The 21,063-nt window shown below is 40.0% G+C and overlaps 1 protein-coding gene across 3 annotated transcripts in view; it reads right to left on the reverse strand.

Moving 5' to 3' along the window:
* The window catches only part of gpr61 (G protein-coupled receptor 61), a 282,577-nt gene that overhangs the window by 16,477 nt on the left and 245,037 nt on the right, over positions 1 to 21,063 (reverse strand). For all 3 annotated transcript variants that reach the window (XM_072563921.1, XM_072563923.1, XM_072563922.1), the window contains one exon: positions 16,794 to 17,353. The gene's annotated coding sequence lies outside the window, so the exon portion shown is untranslated. The remainder of the gene's footprint in view (positions 1 to 16,793; positions 17,354 to 21,063) is intronic.

Genomic DNA, 21,063 nt, shown 5'->3' on the forward strand with positions numbered 1-21,063 from the left:
AGGCAGCTATAAACAGTTCCTAATGCAATGCCAGCAGTATTGCAGATTCTGAGTTGATCAAGATCAGGAACCAATGACGGATATGTCAAAAATAACACAACTAATGCTGTCAATAGCTTCAATCTGCTTCCTATTTATTTGGGGCCACAGAATTAAATTAGTCGATTCTGACATTGAGCTAGAAAACACACAAAATTTTTAAATTAAAAGTATCTGAACTTCTGCATTTGTCCCAAACTGGACCTAATTTGGGAATGTTTGATGGGGAAAACGTAGAGGTGTATGGGTCTGTATCTAACCCCGTGCTGTCTCTGTCCTGGGAGTTTTGTTTGCAGACAATGTAGATGCAGTTTTAATCTGTATCTATCACTGTTCTATACTTGTCCTGGGAGTGTTTTATGACTACAGTGTGGGTGGTTATTTAATGAGCATCTAACCTCATGCTAAACATTGCCTGGAATTTTGAAAAGGGCTAGTGTAGGGGGAAGCTTTACATTGTATCTAACCTTGTACTGTACATATTATGGAGTTAATCCTGTGCTGTTGCTGTCCTGGGAATGTTTGATGGGGACAGTATCAACTGAGCTTTAATTTCAATGTAAAAGAGTAGTAAGAGATTTGCTTTCAGTTTACTTTCTGTTTAAAAGAGAAGATGGAGCATTACTCAGTATCTAACCTATGCTGTCCCAGTCCGAGGAATGTTTGATGGGGACTGTGTAGACAGAGCTTTACTCTCAATCTATAGACTCACAGGCATTTACTGAACTGAAGGAGGCCGTTCAGCCCATTGTGTCCACACTTGTCAACAAAGATCCAACCACACAAATCCCATTTTCTAGCATTTGCCCCATAGCCTTGGAGGCTATGGCAATGCAAGTGAATATCTAAATAATGCACAATGTTATGAGAGATTCTGGCTCAACCACCTTTTCCAGACTCCCACCACTGTCTGAGTGAAAACCATTCTCCTCAACCCTCCTTTTATCTTTCCATCTATTACCTTAAATCTATGCGACCTGACTATTGAACCTTCTAGTAATGGATAAAAGTGCCTTCTATCCACTCACAATCTTTTAATGTTTATCAGGTCCTCTCTCAACCTTCACTGTTCCACGGAAAACAACCGCAGTCCATCCAATCTTTCCTCATAGCTCAGGCCCTCCCCAACACCTCCCTCCACCCCACCACCACCAACCCCCCCCCCCCCCCCACCCACCCCCCCGCCCTGACCCAGGCACCATCTTCTCTGTACTATCTTGAGTGCAACCACATCCTTCCTAAAATGTGGTAACCAGAGCTGCACAATGTACTCCAGTTGGAACCTGGCCAGCATTTCCAGCTGTTGTACTCTATGCCTTGACTAATAAAGGCAAATGTTCCATATGCCATTTTAATCACCTCATCCCCCTGTTCTGCTACGTTTTAAAGGTTGTAGCTATCCCTTTGATCATAAGTACTTTCCATGCTCCTACAATTCAGAATGTAATCTCATGCTTTGTCAGTGTTCCCAAACGCATTGCCTCACAGCTTTCCCAGGTTGAATTCCATTTTGCTCTGCTCTGCCTACCTGGCCAGTCCACTGTTATGTTCAGTTTGCAGCCATCCTACTCACTATTCAGCATTTATAGTGTCATATTTTAATCATCCGAATCATAACCCCTACGTTTAAGTCCAAATTATTAATGTACACCACAAACAGGAATTGCCCCAGCACCAAACCTCATGGAACCAGACTTCCAGTCACTAAAATATCCTTCTACCATCACTCTTTGCTTCCTGCCTCTCATCTCCTGCTCCTCGGATGCTGCACTGACCTGCTGTGCTTTTCCAGCACCACACTCTCGACTTCCAGCCTGCTCTACCATTCAATAAAATCATGGATGATCCTACATTCTTCGCATCCACTTTCTTGGATTTTCTCCTTAACCCTTGATTCCCTGACTGATCAAGAATGGATCCATCCCAGCCTGGCCTACACAACTCTCTGTGGCAAGGAGTTATAAAGTCTTCAGCCAGCAATGCCCACACCACACAAAATGAAAAAAAATTAAAATTCACAACCCTCAAATGCCTCCTCATTTCAGTCTTAGATTTGTGCTGCTATATTCTGAGAGTATGCCCACTGGTCTTACTCTCTCCTATGAGCAGTAACATTCTCTTAGAGGAATTTCAGAGCATTGGAATAAGAGAAGGCCATTCAGCCCCTCAAAATAGTCCCCTGATTCCTTGAACAATATTGCAATCTGCACCCACTTCTTCTATTCCCCCTTTTAAAAATCTCATCTGAATACCTCCTACACCAGGCATATTGAGCTAAGCCTGCCCACCTTTCAACCAAGTCCCAGTCAAAACTATGATATCTTACTTCCATGTGTCTATCTGTGTTCGCAGCCAGTTTGTCTTATTCCTCAGGCTCCTTGAATTAAAATATAATCCAAATAGCCTTGGCTCATTCCTTTGTTATCAAGCCTGTGTGTTCCCCGCCTTCCAAACTCAGTGAGTATTTTAACTTGTAATTCCATCTTAGTTCTCTCACCTCTAAACTACTTGTCAGGATCCCATCCACCTGCCAATTTAGTTTAAATCTATGTTGTATGTGCCCTGGGAGTGTTTGATAGGGACACTCCTGATGATATATCTCCCCATAACTCTCAGCACAGTTAATTTGCTTACTCTCACCTATACCTTTCATATTCTAATATTCCAAATATAAGAACCTATTAAACAAAGAACATTTTAAGTGTCACACTGAGGGCTGGACTAATAATCCAAGAGTATGAAAGCAAAATACTACATATACAGAAAATATGGAATAAAAATAGAAAATTCTAGAGAAACTCAGCAAGTCTGGCAGCATCTGCAGAAAGAGGAACAGAATTAATGGTTTAAGTTCCATGACCCATCTTTGGAACTTCTTATCAGGTTCAAAAAAACTGCCATCCTTCAGCAATTAATATGTGACTCCAGTCCCACAGTAATGTGATTGATTCTTAACTATCTCCTAAACTGGCCTGGCATCATCAAACCCACACCACCTTCTGAAGGCAATTTGGGTCAGTCCCACTTGCTGGGATGCTGAGAATAATGTGTGTATCAGAAATTAAAATCAAGCATCAATATTTTCTAATGGGTTGAAGTAAGCAACTTCACTAAAGGGATTCAGTAAAGGTCTGTGAAGTTTCCAAGTAATCAGTACTATTACAAACAACTATTACAAGTAAATTTACTATTACAAGTAAATTAAAGAGGAGGTTAGTGAGAAAATAAATGTGACAAACAAAAGAAAGAAAGTAAATACAATGTAGGGAGGAGTACAGATATGGACTCCCGATCTTTGCTGTATTCATAAAGAGTTGGCAGCATAATGGTAAAGTTACTGGATTGGTAATCCAATGACATAGTCTATTTCACTGTGTGATGAAAGCTGTGATTTATATATATTAACAGCACATGTTTTAGAGTTTGGATCTTTGGCATATGGGTGCTGGCCTATTTTTATGAAAGAATTTAAAATTAATGAGATCAGTCTTTCTGGAACCAGGATTTTAAACCAGTGTGTGACTCTGAGAGTGGTATTGGAGTCTAGGACCAGAGAGAGAAAACATCAACCCCCTTGGCTTAGTGAAATCTAGGATGAGCATACTTTTTTTATAACAAAAGCTTTTCAAGCATTCAAAAGATACTTGAATGAAGTCAGAAACAAGATTAATTTCTTCTAGAAAGTTTGGCTAAGGAAATAAGTTATCATAGTGAAAGATTGTAGTTTGTGAAACTTCCAGACCAAGAGTGTTTGATTAGAATCTGCAGAATATTAATAGCCTGAAAGTCTAAGCTCTCAGTTATGTGAATATTTGAGGTAAGTATAGAAAAATAGAAAATAGGAACAGGAGTAGACTATTCAGCTATTTTCATCTGTTCCACCATTCAATATGACCATGTCTGATCATCCGACTCAGAAACTTTTGACACTTAGTTGATCCCTTTAGTCCTAAGAACTATATTTAATTCCTTTTTGAAAATATTCAATGCTTTGGCCACAACCAATTTCTGTGGCACAGAATTCCACAGGCTCTCTCACTCTTCTAAATGATCTTTCCCATATACTTAGACTGTGACCCCTTGTTTTAGTCCTGTTAGAATTTTATAGGCTTCTATGAGATCCTCCCCCATTCTTCTAAACTCCAGTGAATATAGTCCTAACTGATCCAATCTCTCATCAAAAGTGTGATGCTGGAAAAGCACAGCAAGTCAGTCAGCATCGAGGAGCAGGAGAATCAATGTTTTGGGCATCAGCCCTTCATCAGGAATGATCCAATCTCTCTTCATATATCAGTCCTACCATCTCAGGAATCAGTCAGGTAAACCTTGATCGCAATCTCTCCACAGCTAGAACACTTTTCCTCAGATAAGGAGACCAAAGCTGTACATAACATACTCCATTGAAATCTCATCAAAGCCCTATACAATTGCAGGAAGACATCCCTGTTCCTGTACTCAAATCCCTTTGCTATGAAGGCCATCATACCATTTGTGTTCTTCACTGCTTTCAGTAACTGGTGTGCAAGGACACTCAGATCTTGTTGCACCTCTGCATTTCCCGATCTATCTGAATTATTATTCAGATAATAATTCTACTTCCTGTTTTTGCTACCAAAATGATTAACCTCTTAATTGTCCACATTATAGTTCATCTGCTATGTATTCACCTACACACTCAGCTTACCCAAGTCACACTGAAGCATCTCTGCATCATTCTCACAGCTCACCCTCCCACTCAACTTTGTGTCATCTGTAAAGGCCTCACAGTTCACAGGCTGAGAACTCAAAAAAAAGTAGTTCAAGCAAAACTACAGATTTGATAGGAAAGGAATTTCTATAGGTGTTTGAGTAATTGGAAAGCTAAGAGATCAGGAAGTAAATGGGATTTTGTTGTGCTGTGTGTTTTCAAATTGTGATATGTTTAGATAGGGAGGTGATGATCTAATGGCATGTTCACTAGGCTATTATTCCAGAGACCCAGGTTCAAATCCCACCACAGCAAATGCTTGAATTTCAAATAAATAAACTATGTAGAATTGAGAATCTAATGATGACCATGAAACCTTTATTGATTTTTGGTGAGAAACCAATCATGTTCACTAATGTCATTAGGGAAGAAAATTTCTGATCTACATATGACTCCAGTTACAGAATAATGTGGTTAATTTTTAACTGCCCTCTGGACAATTAGGGATGAGCAATAAATATTGGCCTGGACGCAAAGCCCACATCCCGAGAATGAGCAAATCAAAATTTTAAAAGCAAATTACTGAGGATGCTGGAATCTGAAACCAAAAGTGAAAATGCTGGAAAATCTCAGCAGGTCTGGCAGCATCTGTAAGGAGAGAAAAGAGCTGACGTTTCGAGTCTAACTGACCCTCTGTCAAAGCTAAAAAAAAGGGGAGAAATAGGGAGGTATTTATACTAGGCTGAGAGAAGGTGAATCATGGCTCCAGAAGCAAAGGTAGCAATAAAGAGGTAATAATGACAGTGCGTAGAGAGATTATAGGGAGATTAGGAGCTGTGAATGACCAAGGCTGAAACCAGTGCTATGTGACAAAATATGTGGGGGATGTGGGGGGGGAGGGGGTGGGGGGGAATGGGTAAAGCAGAGGCAAAATGGAAACAAGAAAGAGAGACAATCAAGAAATAATAGGTACAGAACAGTGAAAACACGGTGGGCGGCACGGTGGCACAGTGGTTAGCACTGCTGCCTCACAGCGCCAGAGACCCGGGTTCAATTCCCGCCTCAGGCGACTGACTGTGTGGAGTTTGCACGTTCTCCCCGTGTCTGCGTGGGTTTCCTCCGGGTGCTCCGGTTTCCTCCCACAGTCCAAAGATGTGCAGGTCAGGTGAATTGGCCATGCTAAATTGCCCGTAGTGTTAGGTAAGGGGTAGATGTAGATGTAGGGGTATGGGTGGGTTACGCTTTGGCGGGGCGGTGTGGACTTGTTGGGCCGAAGGGCCTGTTTCCACACTGTAAGTAATCTAATATATAAAAAAGATAAATGAAATAAAACTCAACACCCATACCCACATGTCTGTCCTTGGCCTGTGTTCCAGTGAAGCTCAACGCAAACTGGAGGAACAGCATCTCATCTTCCGACTAGGCACGCTACAGCCTGCCGGTCTTAACATTGAATTCAACAACTTCAGATAATTTTATTTCATTTATCTTTTTTTTATATTTTTTTCACTGTTCTGTACCGCTTATTTCTTGATTGTTTCCCTTTCTCTCGCTCCCCACTCTCTTATCACCTTTTTCCTCTCCTCTTTCCCCTTTGCTACCCTTCTCCCCTGTTTTCCATTTTGCCTCTGCTTCACCCCTCCCATCCCCCACATATTTTGCCACATAGCACTGGCTTCAGCCTTGGTCATTCACAGCTCCTAATCTCCCTATAATCTCTCTACGCACTGTCATTATCACCTCTTTATTGCTACCTTTGCTTCTGGAGTCATGAGTCACCTTCTCTCTGCCTAGTATAAATACCTCCCTATTTCTCCCCTTTTTTCAGCTTTGACAAAGGGTCAGTTAGACTCGAAACGTCAGCTCTTTTCTCTCCTTACAGATGCTGCCAGACCTGCTGAGATTTTCTAGCATTTTCTCTTTTGGTTTCAAAATTTCAAAAGTTAGTTTATGTTTGTTTTATTTTATTTTGATTTCATTTTTGAAATAAACTTATTTCATTGTTGAAACCAAATTTGTAGCCTTGTGCACTTATGTTTCAGTGAAAGGTAGTTTTGTTAAATTAAAAATAAAACAAAGTATAAATTACCAAGTCAGATTTAATTCTGGGATCTGAATTGTCCAGTAATCACATCAGCTGGAATCATAGCGACTGGCAATCAAAGGTTCAAATCTCACCTTGGGAGCTGGTGATATTGACATTTAATTAATAACCATAAAAGATTAAGACTAGCCTGATGGTGACCAAAACAGTTGTCATTAAAAATTCTGAGGAAGGGTCATTAAACCCGAGATGTTAACTCTGATTTCTCTCCACAGATGCTGCCAGACCTGCTGAGCTTTTCCAGCAACTTCTGATTTTGTGACATAAAAAATTATCTGGTTCACTTATGATCTATAGAAAAGAAAATTTGCAATCCTCACCTGATTTGTGTACATGTGGTTTACTCTTAGCTGCCCTCTGGAATGACCTAGTGAGTGTATTAGTCTAAAGGCAAGTAGGGATGGGCGGCACGGTGGCACAGTGGTTAGCACTGCTGCCTCACAGCGCCAGAGACCTGGGTTCAATTCCCGCCTCAGGCGACTGACTGTGGAGTTTGCACATTCTCCCCGTGTCTGCGTGGGTTTCCTCCGGGTGCTCCGGTTTCCTCCCACAGTCCAAAGATGTGCAGGTCAGGTGAATTGGCCATACTAAATTACCCGTAGTGTTAGGTAAGGGGTAGATGTAGGGGTATGGGTGGGTTGCGCTTCGGCGGGGCGGTGTGGACTTGTTGGGCCGAAGGGCCTGTTTCCACACTGTAAGTAATCTAATCTAATCAATGAGAACCACATCCCATGCTGTAATAAAGAAAATCTGCACTCCATTTAAATTTCCTCCCAAACTCGTCCATCTCAGCTTTGATTCTTTTCTCACTCATGTGCATCATTTTAAACTTTCCCCATAAATGCATCAATGTTATTCCACACAGTAGTCAGTTTGACATTCTCATTAAAGTTTTCAAAGGAGAAAGTAAGAGTAGGAAGAGTGACAAATGTAGATGGTAAGGACCAAGCCAATAGAATGAAAATGAAATCTAGAAAAGAAATGGCCACATAAATCAAGACATTGTCATATCAGAGGAGTAATAACTGGTATAGAGTGCTCAGTGTAACAGAGGCAAATCTCAGACCATCCAAGTGCACAATGGATAGACCCAAGATTTAATACATTTTTGAAGTCTCTAATATTGAACAAAGTTTCTGAAAGATAGGAGTCTGTGGGGGCTAAGTTATTGAGTATTTTAAAGACAGATAGATAAGTTTTTGATTAGTAAGGGGATCAAAGGTAGGAAAATGGGGTTGAGAAATATATCAGCCAAACGGAGCAAACATAAAGGGCCAAATTGCTTAATTCTGCTCCTGTGTCTTATGGTCTTTTGGTTTTTAATTTTCGCCATGTGGAGTAACTGAAAAAAGTGGGGTTATTTTCCGTGGACTAGAAAGAGTTCTAGAGACATAGAATCATACAGCATTGAAACGGACCCTTGGGTCCAAACAGTCCATGCCTAACATAATTCCAAACTAAATTAGTCCCACCTATTTGCTCCTGGCTGATATCTCTATTCATGTACTTACATAAGTGTCAATTAAATGTGTAACTCTGCTTGCATCCAACATTTCCTCATTCTGCACACGAGCCACCCTCTGTATAAACATTTGCCCCACAAATCTTTTAAATGTCTCTCCTCTCACCTTAAAAATATGCCCACTAGTCTTAAAATCCCCCTTCCTAGGGAAAAAGCAACTGCCATTAACCCTATCTATACCCCTTATTATTTTATAAACTTCAATAAGGTCTCCTGTCAACCTCCTGTGCTCTGATGAAAAATGTCCCAGCCTATCCAACCTTTCGTTATAACTCAAACCTTCCATACCTGGCAACATTCTGGTAAATCTCATTTGAACTATGATTTTCTTAATAATATCAAACAAAGATTTAACAGAAGTGAACAAAGTCATAAAGATTGTGATATAGAAAGTAAAGAGAGGCTATATCCAGTGGGAGGAGAGTTGGTAAACAGAAGTCATAGAGGTAAGATAATTAATAAAGTCAGCAAGGAGGTGAGGAGAGTGAATTGTTCTGATTTGGAATGTACTGCCTGAAAGTATGGTGGAAGCATGTTTAATAGGAATTTCCAAAAAAACTTTTGGATAAAAACTTGAAAGGGATTTTTTTTTCAGGAATGAACAGGGAAACAGGGCTTATTGATAAGGTTTGTTAAGAGCCAGCACAGGCATGATGGACCAAATGGCCTCCATCTGTGCTGTAATTTCCAATTAACCTAACATTCATTTTTTTCCCTTCCGCACACTGGTGCCTCAAGCCCAGAATAAGCCTTCTGCACTACACAACAGAATAGACAACTTAGTGGGAATATCATCAGAACTTAGAGACAATTTTCATGCGGAATGACTCTGTGCAGACACAACACCTGTACATGCTGGTGTGATCCATTGGGTGTGAAAAGGCTGTCTGCTTACCACCCTATCACTCAACATGCTGAGCTCTAGCTACAGAGTCAGTGGATTTATAACAGGATCATCGAGCTGCTGGCCAGCTCTCTGAGCTCTTCACTCACATCAGTTTGAGTAAGTGTTCTGCTATTGGGCTTGTGAATCATTAACTTTATCGAACAATTGTTCAAAGCCTGACTATAATCTTCATTCACCAATGACAGTTACAACTGCCTTGAAGGTAATTTTCATTATAATACAATATGTTTATTTTATACTTTTCACTTATTTTCCTTCTTTCCTTAAGATTCCAGCAGTTCAGTAGTGGTACAGACTTGACGAGCTGAAGTGCTGCTTGTGTATTATGTGATTCAATAATTTTGTGGTGCTGGGATGTACCACAGAGTTGATCTTCAAAACCTGTTCAGGCAGATAAGACTGATTGACCAATGATAAATAAAACAATGAACTGCAGATGCTGGAAATCTGAAACAAAAACAGAGTTTGCTGAAGAAACTCAGCAGGTCTGGAGAACGAAAGCAGAGTTAATATTTTGGGACCAGTGACCCTTCTTCAGAACTGATTGACCCCAGTGCATCTGACAAACAATGTGGTCATGCTCTCTATGGTTTTCTGATGAGCACCAGCTGATGAATAGCTGTACGCACAAATAATGACCCTTTCCTCACCGTGTCATAGAATAAAGGAGAACAGAAGGAGACTATTTGAACCAACTTTGACAAAAAAGGAGACAATTAACTCACTCCCTACTGTCCTTTCCCCATAAACCTGCAAATATTTCCCTTTCAATTATTTATCTAATTCCCTGCCATCACCCTTTCAGCAGCATGTTTCAGATCACAACAACTCCCTATGTAAAAGAAAAATCATCCTCATCACTCCCTCTGCTCCATTTGCTGTAACTTTAAGATACAAGAGCAGAATTAGGCCAGTCAGCCCACCAAGTCCTCTCCACCATTCATTGTTTTTCAACCCCATTCTCCTGCCAACTCCTCATAATGCTTGATCCTCTTACTAATCAACAATCTACCTATCCCAGTCTTATTTACATTCCACAGAGTACCAAAGCCCTCTGAGGCAATGAGTTCTAGAGAGACACCAACCTCTGGCTAAAGAAATTCCAGCTCATCTCAGTTCTAAAGAGTCATCTCTTCACTTTGAGGCTGTGACCCCGGGTTCTAGTCTCTCCTAATAGTGGTGACCTCGTCTCCATATCCACTCTCTCCAGATGTCTCAGTACGTTGTAAGTTTCAATCAGATTCCCTCCCAACCTCCCCCCCCGACCCATCACATTCTTCTAAACTGAATACAGGCAATCACTTCCAATTACATTTGGTTAGACACAATTTATTTAATTTCTTTGTTTACTCAATCGAATTATTTCATAGTTTGAACACCTCTGTTAAATCCCTCTTTAATCTTCACCGCTTTAAGGATGAATTTCCATCCAAAGTCTCCCAAGTGCTTAACCTGATGCACTGAATGAGATGCCGTACTCCAGCTGAGGTCTCACCAGTGTTTTCAAATGTCTCATCCTATTTATAGGTCCATGTCCAATTATAGCTTAAGCGTTGAGACTAATCTCTTTTTCACAAGCTTTCTCATCTCTCTAATTTATTAGGAGAAAGTGAGGACTGCAGATGCTGGAGATCAAAGTCAAGCATGTGATGCTGGAAAAGCACAGCCAATCAGGCAGCATCCGAGGAGCAGGAGAATCGATGTTTCGGGCATAAGCCCTTCATCAGAAATGAGGCATTTAATAATAATTTGTTAATACTGCTTAAGTCTTAAAATTACAGACTTTACAGCAGACAATAATTCCATTCAATCCATCAGCTCCAGTGCAAATCTTCTGCTGAACTCTCTACTAGCAAAACCAGGCATCATAAATATGACAGTCCCTAATAAATATAGAAATCAAGTGAGGGGTGAGAATGTGGAGCTTACTATAACAGCAAGTGGATGAGGTGAATAGTAGGATAGATACCTTTAATGGGAAGATGTACAAACACATGAAAGGGAAAGGAATAGAAAGATCCATTGATCGGGTAAGATAAAGCAGAGTGAGAGGAGATTTATGAAGGGCAGAAATCCTGACATGAATCATTTGGGCCTAACAGCCAATTGCAGAGCTATGAATTCTGTGAAATTATCCCATTTCGTTGTCTTTTCCCCTTATCAAATTACATCTTTTCTCTTCCTCTGTAACAAATCAGTAATTCATGAAATACGTAGCCAACATCCTTTGTAAATTATGTAACAGTCTCTATCACAATAGCCACTTGTTCTGATAATACTTTGGAAAAGTATCTTCTACATGTCCTTTGTTTCTGGTGACAAACCTAATCCTTTTCAATCACATTAGTTCTTCATTAACCAATGAAAACTCAGGCATTGGTTACTCTGAACTTGCCCTTCTTATTTCTCGTAAACTCCTGCTATGTTCCTTTACCCAGTTTAGATAATAATTTACATATACATAGTACCTCAAACATTTTAAGGCATTTTACAAGAGCAATTATTGGACAAAACATGACACCAAGTCCCCTAAAGAAGGCACTAGGATATGAAGCAAAAAGCTTGGTTTTTAGGATCATTTTAAAGAATAGGACAGACGTAGAACGTTTTAGGGACAAGTTCCAGAGATTAGAGCCCAGTCAGCTGAAGGCACAGCCAACAGTGGGGTCTGGGAGTTATGCAAGAAAGTGCAGCAACAGCAAGTTGAAAGAAAATCAGGTTCAGCTGGTAATTCTTGGATAGGAGAGAGACAGATTTTGCAGATCCAACAAAGTCAGCTTGTCGTTACAGTAATTGACTCTTTGTGATGCACAGTATCTCCACATCCCATTACTGTAGGAAGAAAAAGATGTCAATGAAATACTTTTTGAAGTGTGGTTACTGATTGAATGAAGGGAAATGCAGCTACCAATTTGTGCTCAGAGAGTTCTCGCAAACAGAAATAATATCAATGTGTGTTGGTGATGTGTGTTGTTGGATGATCATTAGCCAGTATACTCAGGGGAACTCTCTCATGTCTCTTCGAGTGGTGCAGTGGGACATTTTATTTTCGTCAAATGCCTCACTTGCTCCACTGCTTCACGACCGCAGCCAGGAGAAAGCACCTACAGCCTCACTGTTACTGTTTCCTGAGGATTAGGACCACCTGAACCAAACAACGCTGAATTCTATCAAATGCAGCTAGTTCCGAGCTGTCCCACTTCTTACACAGCTGACCCAATTGAAAATTTACATTCAAACAATCTCTAAAAATAGTACAGTGATTTTGTTGTCTGTATGCATCCAGAGGTGTGATAGATGCAGTATGAAGCATCTATTTTGCTTTTTTCATCATTCCATACTGTGCTTAGATTACTTAGTCCTAGTAATACAAGCTTTTTATTCTGTTTCAAGTGTTTGTTATCTATCTCCAGACACCCACCACCTCCCCCCCCCAAAAAAGAACCACCAGCCACCTGTGAATGAATCAGAAACAAAGTGCTCGAGAAACTCAGCGGGTCTGACATTGTCTGTAGTCACTGGACTTGAAACATTAACTCTGTTTTTCTCTTCACAAACATTGCCAGACTTGTTGTGTTTCTCCAGCACTTTCTGCTTCTATTTCAGATTTACAGCATCCGCAGTTCTTTGTTTTTATTCTTATGAATGAATATCTGGCTGGAAATTCGTCGTGTTCAGATGCAGAAAATAAAACCTGACCCACCGCCCCCATTCTACTCACCCCCACCCTGGCCATCCCCCTAACATGAAGCAAGATGTCTCATTACCACTCCATCTCTTCTTTCAGCACAAACTGTCACACTTATTTTCTGAGTGAATCACATGAGCACTCTTGTTTTCACTCTGCACTGGGACTAATCTTCCTAATCATGGCCTTGATTCTCCCATGGTCCCCACAGGAATGATTCTTTTCCGGTAATGTATACTGAGAAAATTATCTCCACTACCTCCCTGTCTCCATCCTCCCTCTCTCAGTCTTTGCTTCTCACCATGTTTTCTCTCTCAACATTCTGTCAGGCTTCTTTTGTGCTTTGACCCCTCTTTCCACTTTCTCTGCATCCTTTCAGTATTTACACCCATTATCATCAGGGGACTAAAAGGATTCAGTTATCACGGCAGGTATTTAATTTTAAGCTGTATTTCCTTGAGTATCAAAGGTTCAGAAGTGATCGAATTAAAATGGTTAAAATTATTAAAAGATTTGAAAGGGTAGATGGGGCACACCAGGCATCTTCCTAGTAAATCTCCTATGAACCCTTCCCAAAGCTTCCACATCCTTCCTATGATGCAGTGACCAGAACTGCACACAATATTCCAGGTGCGGCCTTACCAGTTTCTTGTTCGGCTGAAGCATGATCTTGTGGCTCTGAAACTCAATCCCCCTAACAATAAATGCCAACACACCGTACGCCTTCTTAACAACCCTATCAACCTGTGTGGCAACTTTCAGGGATTTATGCACCTGGATACCGATATATCTCTGTTCATCTACACTGCCAAGAATTTTACCATTAGCCCAGTATTCTGCATTCCTATTATTTCTTCTGAAGTGAACTACCTCACAAATTTCTGCATTAAACTCTCTTTGCCACTTCTCAGCTCATCTCTGCATCTTTTCTATGTCTCCCTGTAATCCACAACTCTGCCTATCTTAGTGTCATCCAAAAATTTACTAACCCATCATTCTACGGCCACATCCAGATCATTTATAAAAATGACAAACAGCAGTGGCCTGAAAACAGATCCTTGTGGCACACCACTTATCATTCCTAGCAGTACTGAAAGATTGTACAGCCTATTTATGTTCAGTGTTCTCACTATGTCCTCCTTATATCTTTCACAGTTCCATTTTGCCTGTCCACGCTTCCCAGAAATGATTTCAATAACTTGTTTGTGTTAATTAAAATGCAGTTTGAAGTAAGTAATGGGTTAACAAGCAGAAGGTGGATAGGCAGGCCAGCAGAATACACAAGTGGAGAGTGGAATATAGAAGAGCAAGTGGTGTATACAAGATGGCAGCAGACAGGTCATGCAGTGGATGAGATATACAGTGAAGAAACTGCTTATTATGATGACAGAAACAATGAAGAACAGAAGAAGGAAGGACAAGAAACACGGCAGAAAGGATTAGTCAGCTAAGCGGGCTTTCCAAGGGAAGATGAATGCTCAACTTGCTGTTTTATGGCAGAGGGAAATGAATATCTTGAAGAGAGAGTTGTGTATAAACTTTCAAGTTTAAGACATTTTTGAAATTGATGCAGAGAACAAACCAACAACCACACCTCCTCTCCCCCTCAGATTAGAAACTCGTTTTAATTGGAGAAATCAGGTTATACTTTACATATCAATGTTTTTCAGTCTATGGTCAGGCCTGTGTCAATGATGAGAACTAAACTGATATGTTTTCACAATGCTCTGGACACAGCTATTGACCCAAAGCCAAATAAAATACAACATGTCATTAAACAATATTCATTTATAAATAAAAACAAATTACAGTCAACTAGTTGGTGCAGTGAATTGAATTATTTGGTTGCCGTGGTGATTTAGATCACCCCCATCTGCCTCTCACTAAGAATTTTTTTTAATAGAATCATTCTCAGGATGTGGGCGTCACTGACAAGGTCGGCATTTATTGCCTGTTTCTAGTTGCCCAGAGTAAAAGAAATATTTACAATTATCTTTTCGATGAAAGTTAGTTGATGATCAAAAGAGACTAGTTTTTGAGTTTTCATTGTTCCGCTAGTGGCCTTCAACTCTGAAATTCTTTCCTTAAAATGCCCCTTCTTTTTGTTCTTCTCTAAAATGTTACTTAAAACCCACCTCATCAATAAAGTTTTTGATCACATGTTCAAATACCTCCAGTATCTTGCTATCAACTTTTGTTTGATCACATTCCTGCCAATGGTGATATATAAATGCAGGTTTGTTTTTGCAATTGGATCAAAGTACTTTTATGGGGAAAGTGAAGACTGCAGATGCTCCCTGGCCTGCTGCGCTTTTCCAGCACCACACTTTTCAACTCAAAGTACTTTTATGTGGAGTACAGTGTGAAAACACAATTGAGGTACAAATCAGCAATCATATAGTTAAATGGTAGAGTAGATTTGATGGACTGAGTGGGCTTCTCCTGTTCCCAAATATTGAGGTAACAGACTGTATCCCTGCCGTGAAAACTCTATATGTGTTGGAAAGTGACCATTAATCACTAAAAGATGTGACAGTAACACACAATAATTTGTGGATGATATGTTTGAATTTCTGGATGGTATTGCATTTATCGGGCAGTTCATAATGACAATCTTCTGAATGTCAGCCACAGTTCCACATAGGCTCCAGTAAATGAACCTTTATGAGAATGCGGAGTGACCAGATCAGCCACAAACTTATTATGATAGAATAAACTCAAGGGGCCAAGTGGCCTACACCAGCTTCTAGTTCATATTTAAAAATCACACAACACCAGGTTATAGTCCAACAGGTTTATTTGGAAACACTAGCTTTCAGAGTGCCAGTCCTTTGTCAGGTGGTTGTGGAGGTGGTGCTCCAAAAAGCTAGTGCTTCCAAATAAATCTGTTGGACTATAACCCAGTCCAACACCAGCACCTCTAAGTCTATGTTTGCTTTGTTTTTAATCTCAGCCCATTGATTTTTTAACACAAAGTAGGTACAAACATCATATAATAATGCACTAGTCTGTACTGATCTCTGCTGGGTATAGTGGGGCATAGAGCAGGGACAGTCAGAGGAAGGATGAAAGCCCCACAACTGGCCTTGGTCCTCCAAGAATCAACGTCAAAAATCAGTCTTATTGACTCCTGGAAATTCTGCATGAAGTGAGTGCGGAGAAATTCGGACCCAGCTGTTTGCAATTGCCCAGTATCAAATAATCTGCCAATGCTTCCTTAATGGAATCACTAATTTAGCAAGATTATTTTGATAATGGACAAGTAAATGGATAAATATCAATGTTTGCACCTCAGATCCATATCAAGCTGGTATTCAATTAAATTCATCATCAGCCTTGGGTTAAGCATAGTGGAAGATCAAATGCCATATCAATTATACTTGGACCTTCTGATTTGGGTTTGGCAAGATGGTAACTAGGGAAACTAAAAATGACCAAACCCACTCATTTTTGAAACAAAAATTTAGGAAGCCACAATTTCATCAAAAATTGCTAGAAATTCAATACTCCATGTCGGCTCCGCGGCACAGTTTTCAACATTGGAGTTCTCATCTGCACCCTTGTAAGGTTGAAGTCCTAAGAGACATACACTGACAAATACATGTTTTCAACCAGCTCAGAATAGCACAGCCAGACAACTAACAAAATGAAAGATTGAGTATTCATCCGTGTATTCAGTAAACTTCAAAACAGAATTTGCAAGGATGCAAACCAAGGGAATGGGGAAGAGAGGTGGATGGGCTTGGGGGGGATGTTGAAGTTTATTTATAGTGCAGGCAATTTATTTATTTATATAATTAGCCTGTACTCACAGTGCATACTGAAACCCATATTAATAAACTCTACCTCTGATCCACTTGGGCAGTATGATCTAGCAATATCCTGGAGATCCACTTCTCTCGATTATTGCAAATAACACTTGCAATGAGCAGAATGTTGTAAGGAAATGTTTGCAGTCGACAGTAGATTAAGTGTCAATTTGTTAATTATTGAATTCCTTGGGAAAGCAAAACTGGCTTTTTTTTTTGCAATATGTTAGCTCTCTACACCTTCTCCTCGCCTGGCGTTGCAGTTAATTCTATGATCGAAGGAAGAGGTGATCAAGGCACGGAATGCATGTGGAGGCATACGGTTGAAAAGGGAACCTTGACTCGGCTCGGGTGCTGTCGCTGGCCGTGGTGCTGAATCTGCCGCCTTGTCCCGTCGCTGGTTGTGGTGCTGAAGCTGTCCCTCTGCTCAGGCGCTGGCCGTGATGCTGAAGCTGTCGCACTCTCCAGGCGCTGGCCGTGGTACTGAAGCTGCTTCTCTGTCCCGCCGCTGGGTCCATGTGCAGACGCTGCGGATCTGGGCACAGCACTCAGCAGCCCAGAGACATGCAGTCAGTGGTACCAGGTCCTAGCGCCTTCCTGCTCAAAGCAAACCAAACATAAACATACCAGCAACAACAACTTAGATTTACATAGCCCCTTTAAAACAAAATGCCCCAAGGTGCAACATAAACTTCCTGAAAGGACTGTGGAGACAGGAAACCTCAACACATTTTTTTAAAAATTCTGGATTTCTCCTTGAGATGCTGGAACTTAAAAAGATAAAGACCAAGTGTTAGAGGGTGGGATTGTTCTGTTAGCTCTTTTCCAAATAGGCTTGGACGTGTCTAAATTGCTTCCTTTTGTGTTTCCAACTTTCCAACTCAACAACGAAGCTACACGTTAGGCAAGTAAAGACAGAAAGCTTTTCAATTTGCTGTTTAAATATTTTTTGATGATTTTTTTTCAAGGCTGCATAGGAAAACTGCCACACTTTCCTGGCTAAAATAATTTCTGCAATCATGGTAAAGGTTTATTTTATGTAACACTGCTTGGATTAAATGAGAAATTTGAAATTATTATGTGCATTGTTTCTGTCCAAGTGGTTATGAATTTGGTTCAGGAATAATATATTCCATCTGTGAGTTTTATAAGGTTACAGGTTCCAGTCCTGCTCCAGATGTAATGATATACACTGGGCTGTCACTTTACTGCTGTACAAAGAGCTCCACACTGCCAGAAATGCTGTATTGTGGTTGTGACATTAAACCAAGGAAACATCTATACTTTCAGGTAACTATATTTAAAGATGGGGAAAGGATTTCTCCCTGAACACTATTTAAACTTCAATGAACATTAAGATACCAAATAAAAGGTCATAAATTAATTAGTGTTTGTGGAGATTCATTGACTTTCAGCATATTGTGTGCAATTTGTCTTACATTTCCAACATTACTTAGGTGACTACCCTTCAGAAATATTAAATTGGTTGTAAAGGAATATTCAGTGTTCATACAAAGTGCTATAGGAATGCAAACTGCTCTTCCTTTCCCTATCATTCTTCGAACAACTCTTCAGAAATAAGCTAAATCAAGAAGGATAAGGATATTGAGAAGGATTGGCTTAAGCCACTTTTTTTCTTTATTCTTTCATGGAATGTGAGCCTTGCTGGTAAATCAGCATTTGGTGCCGATGATAATTGCTATTGAACTGAGTGGCTTGCTTGACTATTTCAGACAAAAGTTAGGAGATCAAACTGCTGTGTCATGTGTAGGTCAGATCAAGAGGAAATGACATATCTCCTCACCTAAAGGATGTTAGTGACTATTAGATGCATTTTTACAAAAATAGCCATCATCTTTCAATCCTATGTCAATAGAGTATCACCCTGAGATTTGAATCCAAGGTGTCTTTGTTCACAAGGTAGGTTCTTACACTGAACAACCATAAAGGAAAACCACTTATTGGGAAAAGAAAACTCAGATAGGAATGTGGTATTTTACCAAATTATCATTACCAGCACTTTGTAATGTTGCCATATCTACCACTGTATGGCACTGGATAATGGTTGTTTGAGCCCTCCTTTATTCTGAATTAATGTTGTACTGAATAATGATTAATGCTAGATGATAAATACCACCATAAGGTATCTACAGAAGAGGCACTGTTTAACAAGAAGGTTTCTTGCATGATAACAATAAGTACACTTATGGAATTGGTACAGATACATCTGCTCCCTCCAATACTTGAGTAGAGCTCCTTGTCTCCACCTACAGATTGTCTGTGATATTATTAGAATGGGCAGACCCAATAGAGTATAAGCTTTGATCCTTTCAGAATCATTCCCTTATGCAACAACATGGATATCCATGCTGGAGAATGTGATTTTTCTTTTAGAAAAATACAGCACTTTCAGCTTCAGGTTTCACAAGATTGTGAGTACAATTGTCAATAAATGTATTCCTGGAGAATTCATCACATCTCACTCCCACCCAACGTATCCAATCTTGTGATGCACTGCCTTTCTTCGCTAAATGGAATATGAAGACTCATTAGCAAATGGCTAATGCTTGACCATCAGCCAAACAGCTTTTTCTCTCACTTTCAACGTATTTAAATCTGTTAAAGAGAAATATTTAAAGAAAGTAACAAAAAAAACGTGATTTTTTTAATATCCCTGTGATCATTTTCTAATGGTTGCACATAGCAGCATCCTGGAGTTTAATGTTTAATGCTGGGACAATCCAGATCAGTTAGAAGTAGGCCAGCCAGCTCCTCAATGCCTGATCCACAATGCAATAAGATCCTCGCTGATCCTTTAATGCTTGATTTCCACATTTCTGTCTCCACCTGATAACTTTCGATTCCTTTGCCAAACAAGAATCTGTCTACCTCTGCTTTAAAAATATTCAAAGACCTCCTTCTCTCAATCTAAGAAATGCTCTCTGAATTGCCCCCAATGCATTTAAATCATTTCTTAAAGCACACACAATATTTGGGATATAGTATCTCCAATGCCTATGTTATTGAGTATAACATCCTTTCACGAACAATTTCTCTCATGATAAAACATAGCATTTCAGAAACCTTCTTAAATACTTGTTGTATCTGCATACTAATCTTATTGGACTTTTGCGAATTGGATTCAGCGAATCAGCAACCTGAAGAATAAGGCCACATTTGGCTTTACCTCAGTTTTGTAGAAAGCTGGATGGAAGTTTTGACAAACAACCAATTAAATGAGTTTAATTGAATATGACTTTATCATATCATTCTTCTTCAAAGTTTGCAGCTTTTATCATGACTAGCAAATGTAATTCAACATTTCAAGAATGGTCATGATTTGGAGATGCCGGTGTTGGACTGGGGTGTACAAAGTTAAAAATCACACAACACCAGGTTATAGTCCAACAGGTTTAATTGGAAGCACACTAGCTTTCGGAGTGATGCTCCTTCATCAGGTGATTGTCAATCACCTGATGAAGGAGTGTCACTCCGAAAGCTAGTGTGCTTCCAATTAAACCTGTTGGACTATAACCTGGTGTTGTGTAATTTTTAACTTTCAAGAATGGTGGTAGAGATAAACCAGAAACCTATAGACAGTCAGTCTTTGTCAGTGGAAGGAAACTATTAGAGAAAATTTTGTAGGAAGCAATTAATCTTCATTTGAAGAGGCAAGATTTGATCATGGATTGTCAGTATGGCTTTGTCAGAGGGAGGTCATGCCTTAAATATTTGATTGAATTTTTGAGGAGGTGACCAAGTGTGTAGATGAGGATATTGCAACATAATTTAGTTTAAATAGATTTCAGCAAAGGTTTTGACAGGGTCCCATGTAGGAGACTGATAAAGAAGGTAAAAACACATTGGATCCAGGGTAACTGGCAAGTTGCTTAGTGTCAGGAGATAGAAGGTGATCATAGAAGACTGATTGTGTGAATGGAGGCTTGTGGTCCAGCAGCATACCAGAAGGATCACCGCTTTAGCCTCTTATTGCTTGTGAAGCATATATAAACAAAATAGAAAAAAATGGGAGGAGAAGTGATAAGTAAGTTTGTAGATGACACGAAGAATGATCAGGTGGCTGACAGTGAGGAGGAAAGTCTTGAGTTACAGAAGGATAGAGATGGATTGGTCAGATGGTCAGGTCAGTGGCAGATGAAATAAGCCTGATAGGTTACCATTGATGGACTTTGGAAGAAGTGCCAAGACTAAGGAGTACTCAATGGAAGCTCAGAGGAACAGAGGGATCTTGGGGGAGCTTGTCCACAGATCCCTGAAGGTGGCAGAACAGATCAATTGGATAGTTA

This window comes from Chiloscyllium punctatum, chromosome 45, assembly GCF_047496795.1.
Source record: "Chiloscyllium punctatum isolate Juve2018m chromosome 45, sChiPun1.3, whole genome shotgun sequence".
Taxonomy (NCBI): domain Eukaryota; kingdom Metazoa; phylum Chordata; class Chondrichthyes; order Orectolobiformes; family Hemiscylliidae; genus Chiloscyllium; species Chiloscyllium punctatum.